Here is a 17,071-nt window from a genome sequence, read left to right as displayed (position 1 = left end):
GCCCATATCAGGCTCCCTGCAGGGAGCCTGCTTCTCCCTCTCCCTCTCCCCCTGCTTGTGCTCTTAGATAGATAGATAGATAGAGAGAGAGAGAGAGAAATAACATCCTTTAAAAAATAAGACAAAACGATAAAGAAATCTTTGTAACTGGACAAGCTAACATTCGCCATGAAATTATGACAGTGAAGTTATGACAGGTGTTAATATTTCCACACTCAATACTCAACATCACTTTCATAAAGCACAAACTACAGGACATCCTCAGACTGAAAAGAAACTGGGGTGCATTGGATGCACATGGAACAGACCAAAGACACTAAAGACAGAGGAAGGAGAGAGAGATCAAGAGGGAGAAAGAGAGAGAAAGAGAAGAGGCAGACCACAGTGGAAGGAGGAGCAAAGGCAGCTGTCTCAAAAAGGGCAAGTCCATAGAGACCTACCACAATAACAATAGAAATTGGAGCCCTAGGGCATTGAAGCAAGGAAGGAAACTCCAAGGTACCCTACCCTCTAAGAGCACAGAAAACCCATCAGCAATAGCAATGATTGTGTAGGCAACCATATGATATGGTCTTAAAGAAAAAGAGAAAAAGATAATAATCGACAGAGAACACTGTTCTTATAGACAGTGAAATCCAACAATGAAGATATGACCATAAAACAATAAAAACCTTAACTTAAGAGTTCCAAATGAGCTGAGAGATTTGAGGAAATGTTAGGAGCTATGGAAGAATGCCATAAGATGGGAAGAGAACGTGAGATGTTTGGATGAAAAAAAAGCTTGAAAAGTGAGCTGAGTTTGAGAATTGGGAGCAAAAATAATAATAATAATAATAATAATAATAATAATAATTTTGGAAAGAAACAAAAATGAGGAGAACAAGTTCAAATCAACATCACAAGAAAAGACAGAAAAGAGAACAGATAGAAAATTTAAAAAAAAGAAACAAAATAAAGAAAAAGATTAGAAATATTAGATAGAAAGTAATAGATTATTCAAGAAAATGCTGCCAGTATAAAGAAGATCTGAATCTACATATTCAAGCTGGAAAATCAGTTCAGAGCGGCCAAAATGAGACATATTTTAATAAATCCATTGAACTCAAGTAAAATGGAAAAAAAAAAACCACAAGAAACCTGAACGTGTTTTAGACAACAAAACAAAAATGGCCAAGCCCCTCATTAGAGAAAGAATATAGACTGATATGAGATTCATCATTAGCAACATTTTATGCCATAAGACAATGGAGTAACATTTATATTACAAGATGTAAAAATGTGGGCAACAATTTTGCACCAGAGAAGTTCAACTTGAAAGCCATATAAAAACTAATGAATATGTAAGAACACAGGGAGTGTTGTTCTTATGTGCCCTTTCTGAAGAAGCCACTTCTGACTCAGACAACCATTTGGTTGCAGAATTGGCACAATGTCAGGCTAAGAACACTGAGTATATATTTATGCATAAAACTAAGTGAGGGGCATAAGGAAGCCAGTATACAATATAATTGTTATATGATGCAACATATATAATATATATGTATATATATTATAAATATATTATATAATTATACATATACGTTATGAATATTTAAACATTATAATGTATATATATACACATTATAATTATATAATAATTATAATTCAAAATTTTCTTTAAAAAGCAATCCCTATAAATCAAGGCAAAATGAAATGAAGAAAACTAACTTCATTCATTTGGTGGTGTAAGCACAGAGTGAGGAAGTTCTTCAAGTGACTTCAAAATAGGCCAGTTGGTGACATATCCCTAGGGATCTGGACCCTGAAAATAAACAAAATAAAATTTGAACTATTTTTACTAATAATATTGGCATTGTTATTTGCAACTATTTTATATTCTATAGGAAAATCAAATAGTTCTGTGAATGTTCTTGGGAATGAACCAAGACTTCCAGCATGAGGGGGGAAAAAAAGATAAAATTCAAGGAGTTTTGAAACTCTATAAACTAAATTTTCAATTGTAAATGGAAATATGAACTAAAAATATAATTTAAAAATATACAAATATATGGCATACCTGGGTGGCTCAATCGGTTAGGCCTCTGACTCTTGATGTTACAGCAGGTTTTGATCTCAGGGTTGTGAGTTCAAGCCCCATGTTGAGCACCATGCTAGGAGTTCAACCTACTTAAAAGACAAAAAACCCCAACCAAACAAAATATATACTTATGAATATATATGTCAGTGAAACCAAGCCTTCCTGGATAAATGGCTGACTCTAAGTCTCAGGCAAGAAGTTTACGAGATAAGCCTAAAATGTCTTGTAATGTCAAAATAAGTCTAAAACATCACATCAAAAGAACTTAAGAGCCAAACTGAAGAGTCTCTAATTGGCCAACAGGACAATTTGAGCATCAAGTATTAACTGCAATGAATTAAAACTTGTCAACTCTGTTTAAGTCCATTAGTCATGAATGATACTAAAAAAAATCTCTTTGGTCACATTTGGAAGATGGTAAGGAATCCATTTGTTATTTTGAAAACTGATGAGCATAAAATGAAGTCAAGCGGTTATCTTAACCTTACATGCTTGGACTGTACCTCAGGACAGTAATTAATGAGGGAATCTCAGGCAGCATTTTATCTAATGTATGAAGAAAGAGTGATAAAATTAGACCTTCACTATGTCAGCAAACCTTAAGAAGATAACACTTGTCCATCTAGCCAATGATCATTAATGATAGTTGATAACACAGAGAGCCAATGAGATAACAGGTGTCTCTTGATGGAAACATATTTTTGAAATATTTCCATCAAAAGCATGAATTTGAATAATTAATCCTCCAGATTTCATGACCCAGTTTGCAGGAAGAAAGAGAAACAGGTTGAGCTATATATTATAGGAATGCAATCAGAAAATTTTAGAATATGGGAAACTTAGTGAACAAGCATTCTGGTTTCCTTAAATCAATTATAGTGAAAAATGAAAGGGGGAGGGAAGGAGGAATCTATAGATAAAATGAAACTTAAAAGATAAATCAAAAACAACAAAAAGATAAATCAAACTACAATGTGTGCAACCTATTTTAAGAAAAAAATTACAAATCAGACAAAGTTGAACACTAATTGAATAGCTACCTGATAATATTGGAATTATTGTTAATGTTTTTAGGTTTAATAGTGATGTTCTGGTTGCATTTTAAAAGAGTCCTTATGCTTTAGGAATGCATATTCACATATTTTGGATCAAAGAATAAGAAGAGTATCATAACATTTGCTTCCATAAAACATGAACTTGCCACAAAATAACCTAGTAAAGGAGAGGAGTTTAATGGGCCAATATTGGCCTTGAGTACATAATTCTTCAAACTGAGTGATAAAACCTGGGGTTTCGTATAAGAAACTGGGGACTTGTACTTGTACTTGTTCTCCGTACTTCTGCATATGTCTGAAATTTTCCATCATGGAGAGTTTCAAAACACTCACGGTTATTTTTGGGATTTTTTTGTTGTTTTGTTGTTGTTTGTTGTTTACTTTCCAAATTGATCTCAAGCAGTCCATCTACAATGAGCATATCAGATTAACTTTTCAGGTTACCAAGCCGTTTGAAAATGGACTGAAGGTTGAAAGACTAAATCATACTACAAAGCGTGACACACTTCCCCTGATGTTGGTGTGCATCATTTGTCAATGAATTTTAATAAACACTAGGTGGCATAGTGATTGCTTTATACTAAACAGGCACAAAAGAAAATGGATTACCCACACTGACACACAAAATGCCATCTATCAAAGCTATGGCACGGCGATATCACTTCTGAAATGACCCCACCTTTTAATAGAGGCAAATGTCTTTTTTCATTTTAAAATGACAATTCTGCCTTCAGCGTTACAAGTTCACCTAAATGTAATTTATTAACCATTCCATTTACCTAGTTATTTTCATTTTGGCATTTTTTCCCCAGCTCTCAACTTATTTCAACATGGTTGAGACCTGCCGGGAAGAAGCTGGAACTGAGGTTTGCATAGGTGGAAGAGTGTTATATTCTTATATTCTTCAAACCGGATTGACACCATGTATCCTATTCCATGTGCTGCAAAAATTAATATGAAGTAGCCTTGAGCCTCTTGTCTAATATCTGCCTATTGCTTCTAGCTTCTCATTCTCCTATCGCTAATTGGTCCCAGATCTTGTTTTAGCTATCTCGATGTTCCTGTCAGCTGATCTTTTTCCTTAACCAAAATAATGTATCATTCTATCTTTATAGTGCATGACTAATTTAGGGAATCACTAAGGTTTTAATTAATGGATTATGATTAAAGTATTCAGCTTCAAAATCCATTATTTTGGACAGGAAATAAGCTTAACACCCAGTGTGATAGTAGGAAGAACAGTGGATTTAAATGTCTAGAGATCTTCTATACCACATGGCATGGATCCACTCCCTTCATTTCTCTGCATATCAGTTTCCTCCATTCAATTTTTTATTGAATGACTAATTAGGCACCTACTAAGTGATGGGCTTTGTGCTAAAGCTAGGAACACAGCAGTAAATACAATATCACATCCCCATGGTGCTGTTTAGATTGAGGCTGGAAGTGAGTGGGAGTGAAGTGTGGGGGACAGGATTGTTTGAGCAAGGGAATAAATTCAGTGGTGCTGAAGGCAGGAACTGGTATAAAAGAGACAGCCATGATTTAGAAGGGAGAGGGAAGATTAAAAAAAGAGAGAGAGAGAGAGAGGCACACCTGCAAAATGGAAGGATTGAGCAAAACTACCCACTGGATCCTTCCACTTCTTAGTGCTTTTATAATGGGGTAGCAGTTGAATCAGAGAATCTTGGCTTTACCATTTAGTACCCCCATGACTACATGCACATTCTTAGTGTCTCTGAACCTCAGCGTCTTAATCTATAGAATAGCAAGTATACCTACCTCAAGACTGTTCTGGGGCTCAAATAAGTTTATACATTTAAAGCCTGCGTGAGCATACACGAAGCATTCTGTATAGAAATGATCATGATCATTAGCTTATATTTTGTCCTTCTCAAAGCAGTTCCTACATCTTATATCTGATTTTATTCCAACAAAAGACCTGCGAGAGACTTATAAGATTTCTGGAAGATTATTATTTCTGTTTTGCAAATGAGAAAACATGAAGTCAAAAGAAGAGGCAGTGGAAATGACCAGAGAACCTGGTCTCCCATTTTCCTGTTCAGTCTGTTCCTTTTTTCCCCCATCACACAATACCCTTCAGATTATTTTAGCTTCCTTTTGAACAAATAAGGAATCTTAATGCAGACTGGGGACTTGTACAGATTTGTTCCTGTTAAAGCTTCAGATTTCAGTTTTTCCTTTGTTTTTTTTTTTTTTGTTGTTGTTGTTTTTTTTCTTCTTCTTCCCATTATTGCAACAGATCAATCTTACACAGAAGCTATTTCTCTCATGCTAAGCCTTCTTTTTGGAGTATTAAGGTTATGAATGTCCTGTCAGTCAATGACCTGTTAGAATGACGACCAGCAAGTCTTTTTAATCATTTTTATGTGCACCATAGTCTCTTCTCTGTCATTCTTCCATTACTTTGGATTTGTGAGCGAAAGCTTTCTTTATAAGATATTTCTCATGAAATCAGGAATGCCTCCACAAGAAATTGCCTCAATTGGATGACATACCTCAAATAAAAAGTCACACTATCTTGCACTGTGAGCTCATCTTCTTTGACAGTTCAGTAGAAGTAGGATCGTTCCTAGACTAGCTTTTACTCAAATTGCAAATATTTGGGAAAAACCTAAAAGCTACCATGATGGTATGTATGTTCTGGGAAGTGGAGGAAAGAAGAAAGATGGGCATGAACAGACACATTCCAACAGTCTTTTCAACACTTATGGAGTTGACTTCTCTACTATTTAAAAATGATTAAATGGGGGATGTCTGGGTAGTTCAGTCAGTTAACCATCTGCTTTTGGCTCAGGTCATGATCCCAGAGTACTGGGATGGAGTCCCACATCGGGCTCCTTGCTCAGCCAGGAGCCTGCTTCTCCCTCTGCCTGCTCTGCCTGTCACTCCCCCTGCTTGTGTTCTCTCTCTCTCTGACAAATAAATAAATAAATAAAATATCTTTAAAAAAACAAAGATTAAATGGAAGTTTCAGTTGACTCCAACTTAGTTCTCTTCCAGGCAAAGTTCTTAGTTGATCCAGGAAGAGGAACAAGACAATTTCTTCCTGAAAGCAACTCAGAGGGAATAGTCAACTGATTGGTTTCCATAACTCTATCAAGACAACATTTACTCCTGTTCACCTGAAATTTGCTTGGATATTAAATTTGCAGTACCGCTGAAGATGTCTCCTAAATATTAGATATCTATTTTGAGTGTGTTGACAAGTATGACAAGTTAATATTACTGACATTCTTGCTCCTGTTTCTATCTATCAAACTTCTCACCTTGGTAAAACTGCCCTGGTTCTGCCCACCCCAATCACATGGAAACTTGCTAGACTCACACGTCCCCTCCTAGCCCATAGCTCTCTGTACTTCCCTTGAGTTGTGGTTCATTGCATTCTGGTCACAGCTCTTGCTAGACTATATGCCTCCTGAATTAAGCCTTTTCTATCTTCACCTCCCTATAGTACATACTGTGGCCCCCTGCACCTAGTAGGTAGGAATCTGGGAAATGCATGTAGAACCAAATTCTCCTACCTCAAACCAAAAGTACCTTATGTGCCAGAAAGCTGATGCTTCAGGGGGAAAATGCATTCCTTTGAAGCCTTTGGGGAAAAAAAGATATTAACAATGATACAGTATACTTCAAATTATGGATCTTAGACTCCTAAGCTTTTAATACAAGCCATAAATTTGGGCATCAAATTGTTCTTGCTACAAAAGGAGAGTACAAATGAAGGGTTTGGTTATATGCTGATGATTAGTGTTGCTTTTATGATGGGAGAAATCTGTCTATCCAGAAACCCGGAGAGCTGTGTGCTGCATAATCATTACCACTCAGTACAGGACTGTCAAAGGTCTTATTTTAAGAGTGTTTCCCTGAAAATTATCCCCGGCCATTTGCGTTGAGTAGCTATATTTCAAAAATAAAATCTTTACTGAAAAAAGTAAAGACAAAGGGGAGAAGAAATGGATCCTGTTGAAAGGTGTCTCACTGGCAAAGATTCACAGGATAGGCACAGTGACACAGCTGGGTTTTGTAGGAATCCTGTCTTTCCACCGACGTTGGAATGATTTCTACCATAAAGTCAAATTTTGCAGATAGGATTCCATCATCAGTAGAGTTCTATGCTACAAGTCAACTGAGAAACAATAATGCCATTAATTTCTTAGACATAATTAAATATGCACATGGTAAAAGAGTTACAAGCTCACATGGAATGTCTGCTACAATGCTTAAAAGCTGGTGATTCACAGAAGATGTAGATAATCTTTCTATGAGGTATGCGATGAGAATGACACCCTTCCTTGTCTTTCTTGACCCCTCATTGTACCCTGAAGAGCACCACCCACGACAGACAGATTCATTCTCTATATCCTTACTTTGTACTTCATCTGCCTCACCACCCTTCTGCTGTTTGAATCACGGAGCTGCCTCACTATTCTCACTGGAGAATTTCTCACCAAAATCTACACAAGTGTGCTCCTTCTAGTACTAAAACCAGAATCAAACAACTAATTTCATTCAAGTTCTGTGTGATAGCTATCTTCAAAACCGTATGACCAGCAGTTGCACTGTTTCTCCTTAGGAAATGACATTGGTGATACAGATCATGTCCCAGGGATATGAATTTTGGAGCATTTGAGTGTCCTTTTTGTTTTGCCGTCTCAGATGCTCAGAATCAAATCTGTAACTCCACTTAGTAAACTCAGAGGGCCTTGTTCTTTGCATTGCTCCGTAACATTTTCCAGCTTGTCTTATCTTGATAGTTGCTTGCATTTTCTCTGATCCTGATTTTTTTTTTACTCTCACATTTTATATTGTTTTTAGACAATATCAAAATCTTTATATGGAAAACAAGCATACAGACTCATAAATAATTACTTCAGTTACTGAATGCAGTTCAGAGAGTCAGTGTCTTTTTGGTGGGGGCAGGGGATGATGAAGACAAAAGATTAATGTTTCTTTAGGAAATTGTATCCGAAGGACCTCCTGGTGCAAGGATAGCATGTCTGACTCCAGAAAATTATATCTGAAATAAAATAACATCATGCCTAATAATTATCCTTTAATTGTTTGTCTCTGTTCTTATAATATTCTAATCCATCTATCGTCTTGAAATTAATGATCTCTCTCAAGCATAGATTAGACCATATTACTTTCCTGCTCAGATACCCTAGATGGCACTATCTACAGAAAAAAGTTCAAGTTCATGAGATACTACCATCTCACCTGTCTAGCCTTTTCTCTCAGCTCACCTGCAATGTACCCTGTGCCCAAGGAAATTTGTACAATGTTATTTCTTTATGAGAACTTTATTTCATTAAAAAAAAAAAACACAACTGGCTTTGTTATTTTCTAATTAACATCAAAAATTCTAGTTTCACCACTTCTGCCCAAGTTCAGCTCAAGAAATGTATCTTTTAGCTCAAAACTATCCCCTGTGATTAATGTTTGCTCTCTAGTGTATCTGGAAGCGGTACACCCTAATGATGGAAAAGTTTGGCTTTGGAGTCAAATGACCTTGGGTTTGGCCACTTATCCTTATCTGTAAAATAAGATCATAATGTTGATTGGTGTTTTAACATACATTCCCCTGTTGTAGACTCTCCAATGAAGAGACGGAGTCTTCATATACTCTTGTTAAAACTAGATGCATTTACTACTTGTTTGTAATCAGTAGAGTACAGAAGAAATGCTATTAAGTAATTTTCCAGACCAAGTCAATAAAAGTTGTGCACTTTCTGCCTTATTCACGGAGATATTCACTGTTGGAGCTTGAGCAATCATTTAAGAAGTCCAACTACCCTGAGCCACCATGCTGCAGAAGAAGCCTAGGGCACATGAAGAGGCCATTTGTTAGGTGTTGCAGTAGGGAGCCCCAGCTGAGGTTCCAGCCAAGAGCCAGCATCAATTACCTGACTTGTGAATGAAGACCCCTCCAGATGATTTCAGCCCTCAACTATCAAGTCACTGCCTGCTCATTGAGTCTTCCCAGTTGAGGACCTAGCCATCATGGAGCAGAGACAAGCCATTTCTTTTGATTCTGTCCAAATTCCTGAGCCATAGGATACATGAGCATGATAAAATGGTTGTTTTAAGCTGCTCATACTGGAAGCAATTTACTACATAGCAATAACAATGAGGACAGATATTTGATACCTAGAAGTAGAATAACGCATGAGACATTGGCTTTAAGATCACTGTCTGGCTGTAGCTAAATCTTAAGGAGACAGTTAATGGAAGCCTAACAAGGCTAGAGGAGGCTGTTGGTAAGGATTTGAAGAAAAACAAGGAATACGTTATAAGTAGCTAGAGGAAAGTGAATCTTATTACCTAGTGGTGCAAAGTTTGGCCAAACTATCAGATGTGGTAATGTGAAGAATTGGAAATACACCTAATAAATTTGATGATCTAGCTAAGCAGATTTCCCTGCAGAATATTTAAAAAGCTACCTGGTTTCTTTTTGCTGCCTATGAAAAAAATGCAAATGAAACGAGCTAAAAGGCAAACTGTTTAGTGTTCAAGCAAAATTTTGAGGAAACACACAGAAGCCAGACATTGCTGAGCTCAAAAGTAAAACTGTTTCACATTCCTGGCATCTTCAAATGGCAAACAATTTCCAAATTAAGAAGTACGTCTAGGGCAAAGATAACATCTAAAGGGGAAACTGTAAGATCATTTGTGAGGCCTTAGGAAGAGCTCAAAGATTCTAAAAGAAATTTTCAGACATTCAAAAAGACCTCTAATGATATCAAAGGCATATCTCATAGACTTTCCCTTTTAAAGAGCTCCCAGTATTTCCAAGGGTCTCGTCACTCAGCAACCTCTCAGGGACCCAAGGATAAAGAAGATAGCTTAAAGGTATCTATGCTTGTGATTTCTGTATAATGGAATGCATTTTAATAAGAGTCAGAGAAAACCCACCAAGTTTTAAGAAACTTTTACTGATAGAAACATGTTGATTTGTACTAAGAGGGATGGAGATAGTACATGAAGGGAGGACTTCCCACCTATTACTATGGGCAGGAAGCAGGATGAGGAGTTTACTCAATTTCAAACATGGACCAATACCTATGGAAAAGAAAAGATGATTCAAAGGGTTGAACGAAGAGTTCAAATGGTAGAATCCAAAACCACTGAGACAAACTCATAAGAAATAGAACTGAGCCCTAATCAAGGATCTGGATGCCATGTCTGACTGGATTTCAGAATTGCTATGGACCACTGACTGCCATTTGTTCCCATTCTCTATCCTTGAAACAGTATATAAACAGTTATCCCTTCCCATCTCTGATTGGTGCTCAGTTGGGTGTGTGTAAGGTAAATACTTTGTTTCTTGAATCTTCTGGTTCTTGGTTGAAGAAGAACTGTAATTTGAAGAGCCATACCAGAGAAATTGTCCTCAAGAAGTCTCATCCACACATGAATTGATTTTGATGATGAGATACTAGATCTCAAGCCTAAGTCTGATGACATGTCACTTTTAGGAAATCTTGGGAGAAAGTAAATGTGTTTTACATGACGACAGACCGTGGCTCCTTTAAAATATGTGTACAAATTATTCAAAAGGCGGGGATCTATGTACTCTTTCTGTGAATTCAGGGCTGACTTGAAATTCCTTTGTAACCAATAAAGTACTTTGGAAATAATGTTAAATGACATCCAAAGCTATTAATTAAAGATGATGCAGTTTTCCTCTGTGTTAGCTGGAATAATCACTTTGGGAGGCCCTCAGGACATTATGCTATGAGGAGACCCTGGCCACAAGGAGAGGCCAAGTATAGGTGCCTCAGTCAGCAGGCCTAGTTAATAGCTAATATCCACCAGGTATGTAAGTACATTCCTAGATGGTTCTAGATCCTGCTCTCAAATTGTCACTGCTGAGACCTGAAACTTCATGAATCATAAATAAGCCATTTACTCTGTGCTCCAAATTTTTGACCCAGAGTCTGTGAGCGTAATAATATAGTCATTGTAAGCTGTCAAGTCTTGGAGTTATTTGTTGTACAGCAATAATAAGTAGTTCAATCCTCCCCCAAAGAATTATTATGAGGATTAAATGAGACATATACATTAAGTTACAAGCTTGGTGTTTGGGAAAATAAACACTCAGTGAATGAGACTTACCAAGGGCTAACTTCTATTTATCTGTTCCTGTTCAAAATAGTTAGTATGGGGTATACAAGTGATGCCTCATATATAATTGTTGACTTGAAGTGATTACAGACTTGAGGAGAGAAAAGATGAGATTGTAGAGAAAGGACAACTTCATTTTCCTGATCTGAGAGAAATTTTTTTTTTTCTGTTGCTACAAAAAGAAACTGGATCCTTCCAGTAGTAGTCTATCAAATTCTAAACTTTATCTTGGTGAGAAATCCGGTTGTGCAACTTATTGAATCCTGCCTTCTCAGCTAAGTCTATGGTGACAAAACTGTAAGTACTTGAAGTCAGTGAGCAATAGTTAATTTGGAAAATGAGGGATCCAGGCTAGCAAATATGGGACATGGCTTTTGTGGCAGCCCACATCAGCCCCAATCTTCACTGCAGCTGTAAAATGAGGTTTCCTCCCCCTTTTCTACTCTTCCATACTCTCAAACCCTCTCCACACGCCAACCCTGCAACTGTCATCCTCTGTCCACTATAATTTACTATATCTCATCATGGACAGTGAAACGCTGGAAAGAATTTTTGTACCTAAAGCATTCAAAAAAATTTTTTTTTCCTTGGGGACAAAACCCCACCTTAAGGGTTGGGGTATCCCTGCCAATTGGAGGATATTTGCATCATAAGTTAAAAAATACTTTCATAAAATCACCCTGAATTAAAACAGTTCCTTGGGATGCCTGGGTGGTTCCGTGGGTTAAGCAGCTACCTTCAGCTCAGGTCATGATCCTGGAGTTCCAGGGTTGAGTCCTGCATCGGGCTCCCTGCTCACCAGGGAGTCTGCTTCTCCCTCTCACCTTCCTCCTCTCATGCTCTTTCTCTCATTCTTTCTCTCTCAAATAAATAAATAAATAAATATTTTTTTTAAAAGTCCCTAATTTCTCACCTACTTTGTCACAGCTGGTGAAAGAGACAATCCAAAGTGGTGAGCCTTGCCTTGTTCCTAACCTGTGGAGTCTTAATATCCCATAGATGAAGGCAAGGAACCCCCACAGCCACCTCACTTCGAAGGAATCTGAAGAGTTCTAGCTCTGCCTGCAACAACATTCTGACATCTGTGTTCCACATCTGACAAATAGTCTTTGCCTTGTTTCCCAGCCGGAAAACCTGTTAGAATCTTTGCTCTTCTTGGACCAAGGTCCTGCCTTGCTGTTACTAATCAGTTGCTTGGGAAATTCTAATTTTCTTCTTAAGCCCCTGAGTTGTGGCTTGAGGCCTTGCTGGCAAAAATAGGCATCTCTAACACTAAGGGTTCACAGTCAGGACTCCAAAAATGCTCTGTGCCAGTTTTCTCCCTCACCAAGCCAGGCTAGGCTTTTGGAGCACTATAACACCTTTGTCAGATTCTGCCACCTCACCCCACACCTCCCAGAACTAATAGCTGGCCTCCTGGTTGGCTGATGGGCCCTCTGAATAGTGTATTCTACCTCTACATGGAATTTTCCAGAATCTGCCCCATCCGGTGAATGACACTGGTTTTGTTCTGGCTAAGCCAGTCATGTGGAATAACATGACAGTAATGGGAAGGCGAAGACCTTCTTAGTTTTTTAGATGGCTTGATTTTACAATTATAACATGACAGAAAAAATATGCAAATCCCTTTTCTTCCCGAACTGCTCTTTAGAGAAGCAGAAAAGAGGTTTCAAAATATCTGTAAAAGGGGGTGAAAGGGCATAGCTTTCAGTCATTTGAGTAATTATTTCCCTGCTGAGTAAAGGGCAAACAGTAAATAATTTCATTTTGTTGAATACTAGAGATACAGAAGATGTCTCTTTTTAATTAATTTCTAAAACACCGTCCAAAAATTCTCTTGGCTCTAGGACAAATCTTTTAATAGAACCAAAAATAAATAAATAACAAAAAAGGAGGATAAGACAAGGAAGAAATACTTTTTTGCCCAAAAACAGATCTCATGCTTGTTTTGAATTCAAGGAGCATTCTCTGAGGAAAGGGGGGTGGGAAGAAGGGTAAACTGCTAAGGTCCACCTTCCTTTCCAGCATGAGGAACTCTGGGAGATAATGAGACAGAAATGCTTGACAGGTCTCCCCAAGGACAAGGCCAACATGCTGCTTTAAGTGGCAGTTGCAAAAGTTCAATTCTAAGTTTCTCAGATTTCTCACCCATTAAAATACTAGGAAAAGGAAGCTAATTCTGCCAGTAGCCAGCTCTAACTTCCTGTTATATGTGCCTCTTATAAAATGACAAGCGGAGGATTATATGACAAGAATACTCAAACAGCCAAGGCAATTCTTCTAGGTACTCATGTGGTTAAGTAGAAAGCTTGAGATGTTTGCAACTTTTTGTTTTTAAATAATTAATTAGGTACAGGCTTCCAGTGATGGAATGGGTAAGTCCTGGGGACAAAAGGTGCAGCATAAGGAATATAGTCAGTGGGGTTGAAGAAGGGTTGTATGGTGAGCTACACTGTAGTGAGCACAGCATAGTGTGCAGACTTGTGGAAGGACTATGTTGTACACCTGAAAGTAATGTAACATTGTGTGTCCATTGTACTTCTAATAAAAAAAATAATAATCGAACCTTTAAGAACAGGGAGTGCCTGGATCTCTCAGCCAGTAGGGCATGTGATTATTGATCTCAGGGTTATGATGAGTTCAGGCCCCACATTGGGCACAGAGCCTACTTAAAATAAAATTTTTTTAAAAAATTTAAACACAGACACAACTACTGAAGTAGTTAGCAAGGAGACTACCCGGTATCTTGTAGATAAGTAAGAGATATCTCAGCTGTTGTACCGAGCGGTTCCACTCTGCCTAGTGGAATATGTTCAAAAGAGGCATATTATATAGGATGGACTGGCATTGGTAGATTGAAGACCCAAGGAAAATGAGAAGAAAATCTCTGGCTAAGGTAAGCTAAATCATTAGAAGAGGAGTAAGAGTAAGATGAAAAAACAAGTGAAAGAAATTATGTGCTAATGGCAGATCATTGCCAAAGATGGCCACCGACCATTCTTCTCATTCCTGTAGGGGCCTGCTTCTCCTTCCATCAAGAGGTAGAATTTATTTCTCCACTCCTTAAACACGGGCTAGTTTGACCAAGAGGTCAATGGCTTGCTTTGACCAAGAGGAGGCAATAGAAATAATGAGTCTTCATTTCACTGGGACCTCTGAATCAGGGCTTTCAAAGATCTTAGACCTTCTTCCTTCACCTTAGACACCAGTTTCCAGGTAAAGAAGCTCAGCTAGACCATCAATACAATGAGAAACCAGATGGAAAAAGAAAGACCCAGTAAGCCTCAGCCATTCCAGGTAGCAGCTGAGGTCCCAAATGTGTGAAAGAAGCCATTCTGAATGTTCCAGCCCAACAGAGCTCCCAGCTGAGTGCAGCCCCATGAGCAATCCCTGAGAGGAGCAGAACATCCCGACCAAAGCCAGAGAATCCACAGAATCATGAGAAATAAGTGGTGTTGTTTTAAGAGAGTTTGGAGTAACAGATAATCGAGACAGATCCTCTGTCCCCCGTGACATTGAAGAGGTAGTTTGGCAACATATATGTCTTGAGTGGTGAGTTGACTGGATGAGTGGACAAATTCTGGATAAGCCCAAGGACTTTCTGGAATGTGGGAAGTTAACAGGTAACAATCTAAGCAACCGAAAAACTACAGCCAATTCTGACAAGATGAAAAGAGGGCAGATAAACCTGATGGAACAAAGATTTTTCCGGAATCTTTCAGAATCAGGTCTGTGGCAGACCCCAGAAAGCTCAGTGAGACAATTCAGCAACTATCACTTACCAAGGTCTCTCATGCCAGCCAGGAAGAGGGAAAGAAAGGAACAAAATGCAAACAGCTGTAGGATGCCTTACTATAGAATGCCTTCCGGGGAGGTTTCCACGGAAGGAGAGACCCTGAGCCATGGATTTAAGAACTTGCACAGACTGGTGAGGGGGAAGTTTGACACAAGGAATGGGAAGGAAGCCACAGTTAGGGAGCCAGGTACCAGAGCCAGAGACTGAGAATCCCTGAGAAATGGCACAACATACACACTTTATAGAATGATCCAGGCCAGGCTGTGAGAAAGCCAGAATGAATATACTCATTGCTTCATGCATATGTAGGACTACGTGCTGGAAAAGGGGTGGAAAATGCTTCCCAATATATTCCAGGAAACTGATTTTCTGGAAGAAGGCAAAATAACCAATGCACCATTTAAGCCTTACAGTTGAATCCACAGACGTTCCTTGTGAAAAGGAACTCAGAGGCCATGTTCTCCGCCAAGTTAGAAGCCAGACAAGCCTTACCTCAGAATTGAAGGGAAGTCCCTGACAGAAAGGAGAACTACAAACTCAATGTATCAGAAGCTTTGCAGTCAGAGGGTCGTGTCTTCCCACTTCTGCCTGTCACAACACTACAGGCAGGCAAGTGACAAACTAATTAATCCACCAAGTCCCCAAGGCGCTCCTAAGATAATAAAAGTTGTGTTTCATGGGGACATAAATTCTAGTCGGTAATGAGACAAAATACCACTGAGAAGCCTGTTATATCAAAAATCAGACAAATGAATTATTATTTTCATGACAGAAGTCTTCAAAGTGGTAAGAGGGAAATTGTGTATTCAGCAACTATAGTAAAATACTCTGTATAAAGTGGAAGGAAAAAATTAGTTTGGCGTTTTTACCTTCTAATTGTTATCTCTAAATCAGCTTCTTGATACACCAACTTAATTGTTTACATACTTGATATTTATTAAAGGGCTGATGTTTAAATATTAGCTTGCTAAATTGATCATGATTTTCAGATATTTCCACTGCTAGACTACTAAAAGTGTATATTTAATTTCTATTATATCTTTAAAGGTTTTTGTAATTTTATCTTCCCTTCTATTTTGTGCACTGGTGAATGAATTCATTAGGTAGAAATGCTCCTTTTTAGGAGATATTCAAGTACATGTTATGATTGGATGAGAATGAACTAAGTAATAACTAGTTTATTTGTTCTTAATTTTTAAATTTTTTTATCCTTACTTTCTCTTTTGGGAGTATGACGATTCTGATAATATTCTATTTTAAGGAATCCAAAATATAACAAACATCACTTTGTGATGCCGAGATTTGATTTTAAGAAAACCCAATAATTTTTGCACATTAAATAGTTTATGTTTGGCAATCTTAGTCAGGAATTGTAATTGAAAAACAATAAAAATATTTTCACACAAAGAAAAAGATTGAAAAAAAGAATTTCCTTCTGTTAGCACAACTAATTTACACAATTCTAATGAACACCCGCTCTTTACCCTTTACAGAACAATGCAATTTATTAAGACCTTGTGGTTATCATTTAATCCATAAAGTAACCTTTATTCTAAGATGGCTGAAAAAATATTAGATTAAGAAACCAGCCCATGGTCTCACAACCACCAAAGAATGTGGTGCCCCAAAGCTTATCCCCACCGTATTCACCCAAAATGAGAATTTTGGTGGCCTTTGGAACACCAGAGAGGATTCCCCCCTCTAAATTCCAGAGAGTCAGGTCAACAGTGTTGCAAAAGATTTAGGATCAAGATCTCACTTCCACTCCAACTTTAAAATAATGTATGGGAACCATAGTTCTGTTAGCCAAATTTCTTAAGTTTCTCATTATAGCATTTCAGCAACTTTTTTTTTTTTTAATTTTTTATTTTTATAAACATATATTTTTATCCCCAGGGGTACAGGTCTGTGAATCACCAGGTTTACACACTTCACAGCACTCACCAAATCACATACCCTCCCCAATGTCCATAATCCCACCCCCTTCTCCCAAAC

Source organism: Mustela nigripes, chromosome 6 (genome assembly GCF_022355385.1).
Source record: "Mustela nigripes isolate SB6536 chromosome 6, MUSNIG.SB6536, whole genome shotgun sequence".
In the NCBI taxonomy this organism is placed as follows: domain Eukaryota; kingdom Metazoa; phylum Chordata; class Mammalia; order Carnivora; family Mustelidae; genus Mustela; species Mustela nigripes.
This window is presented reverse-complemented; position numbering follows the sequence as displayed.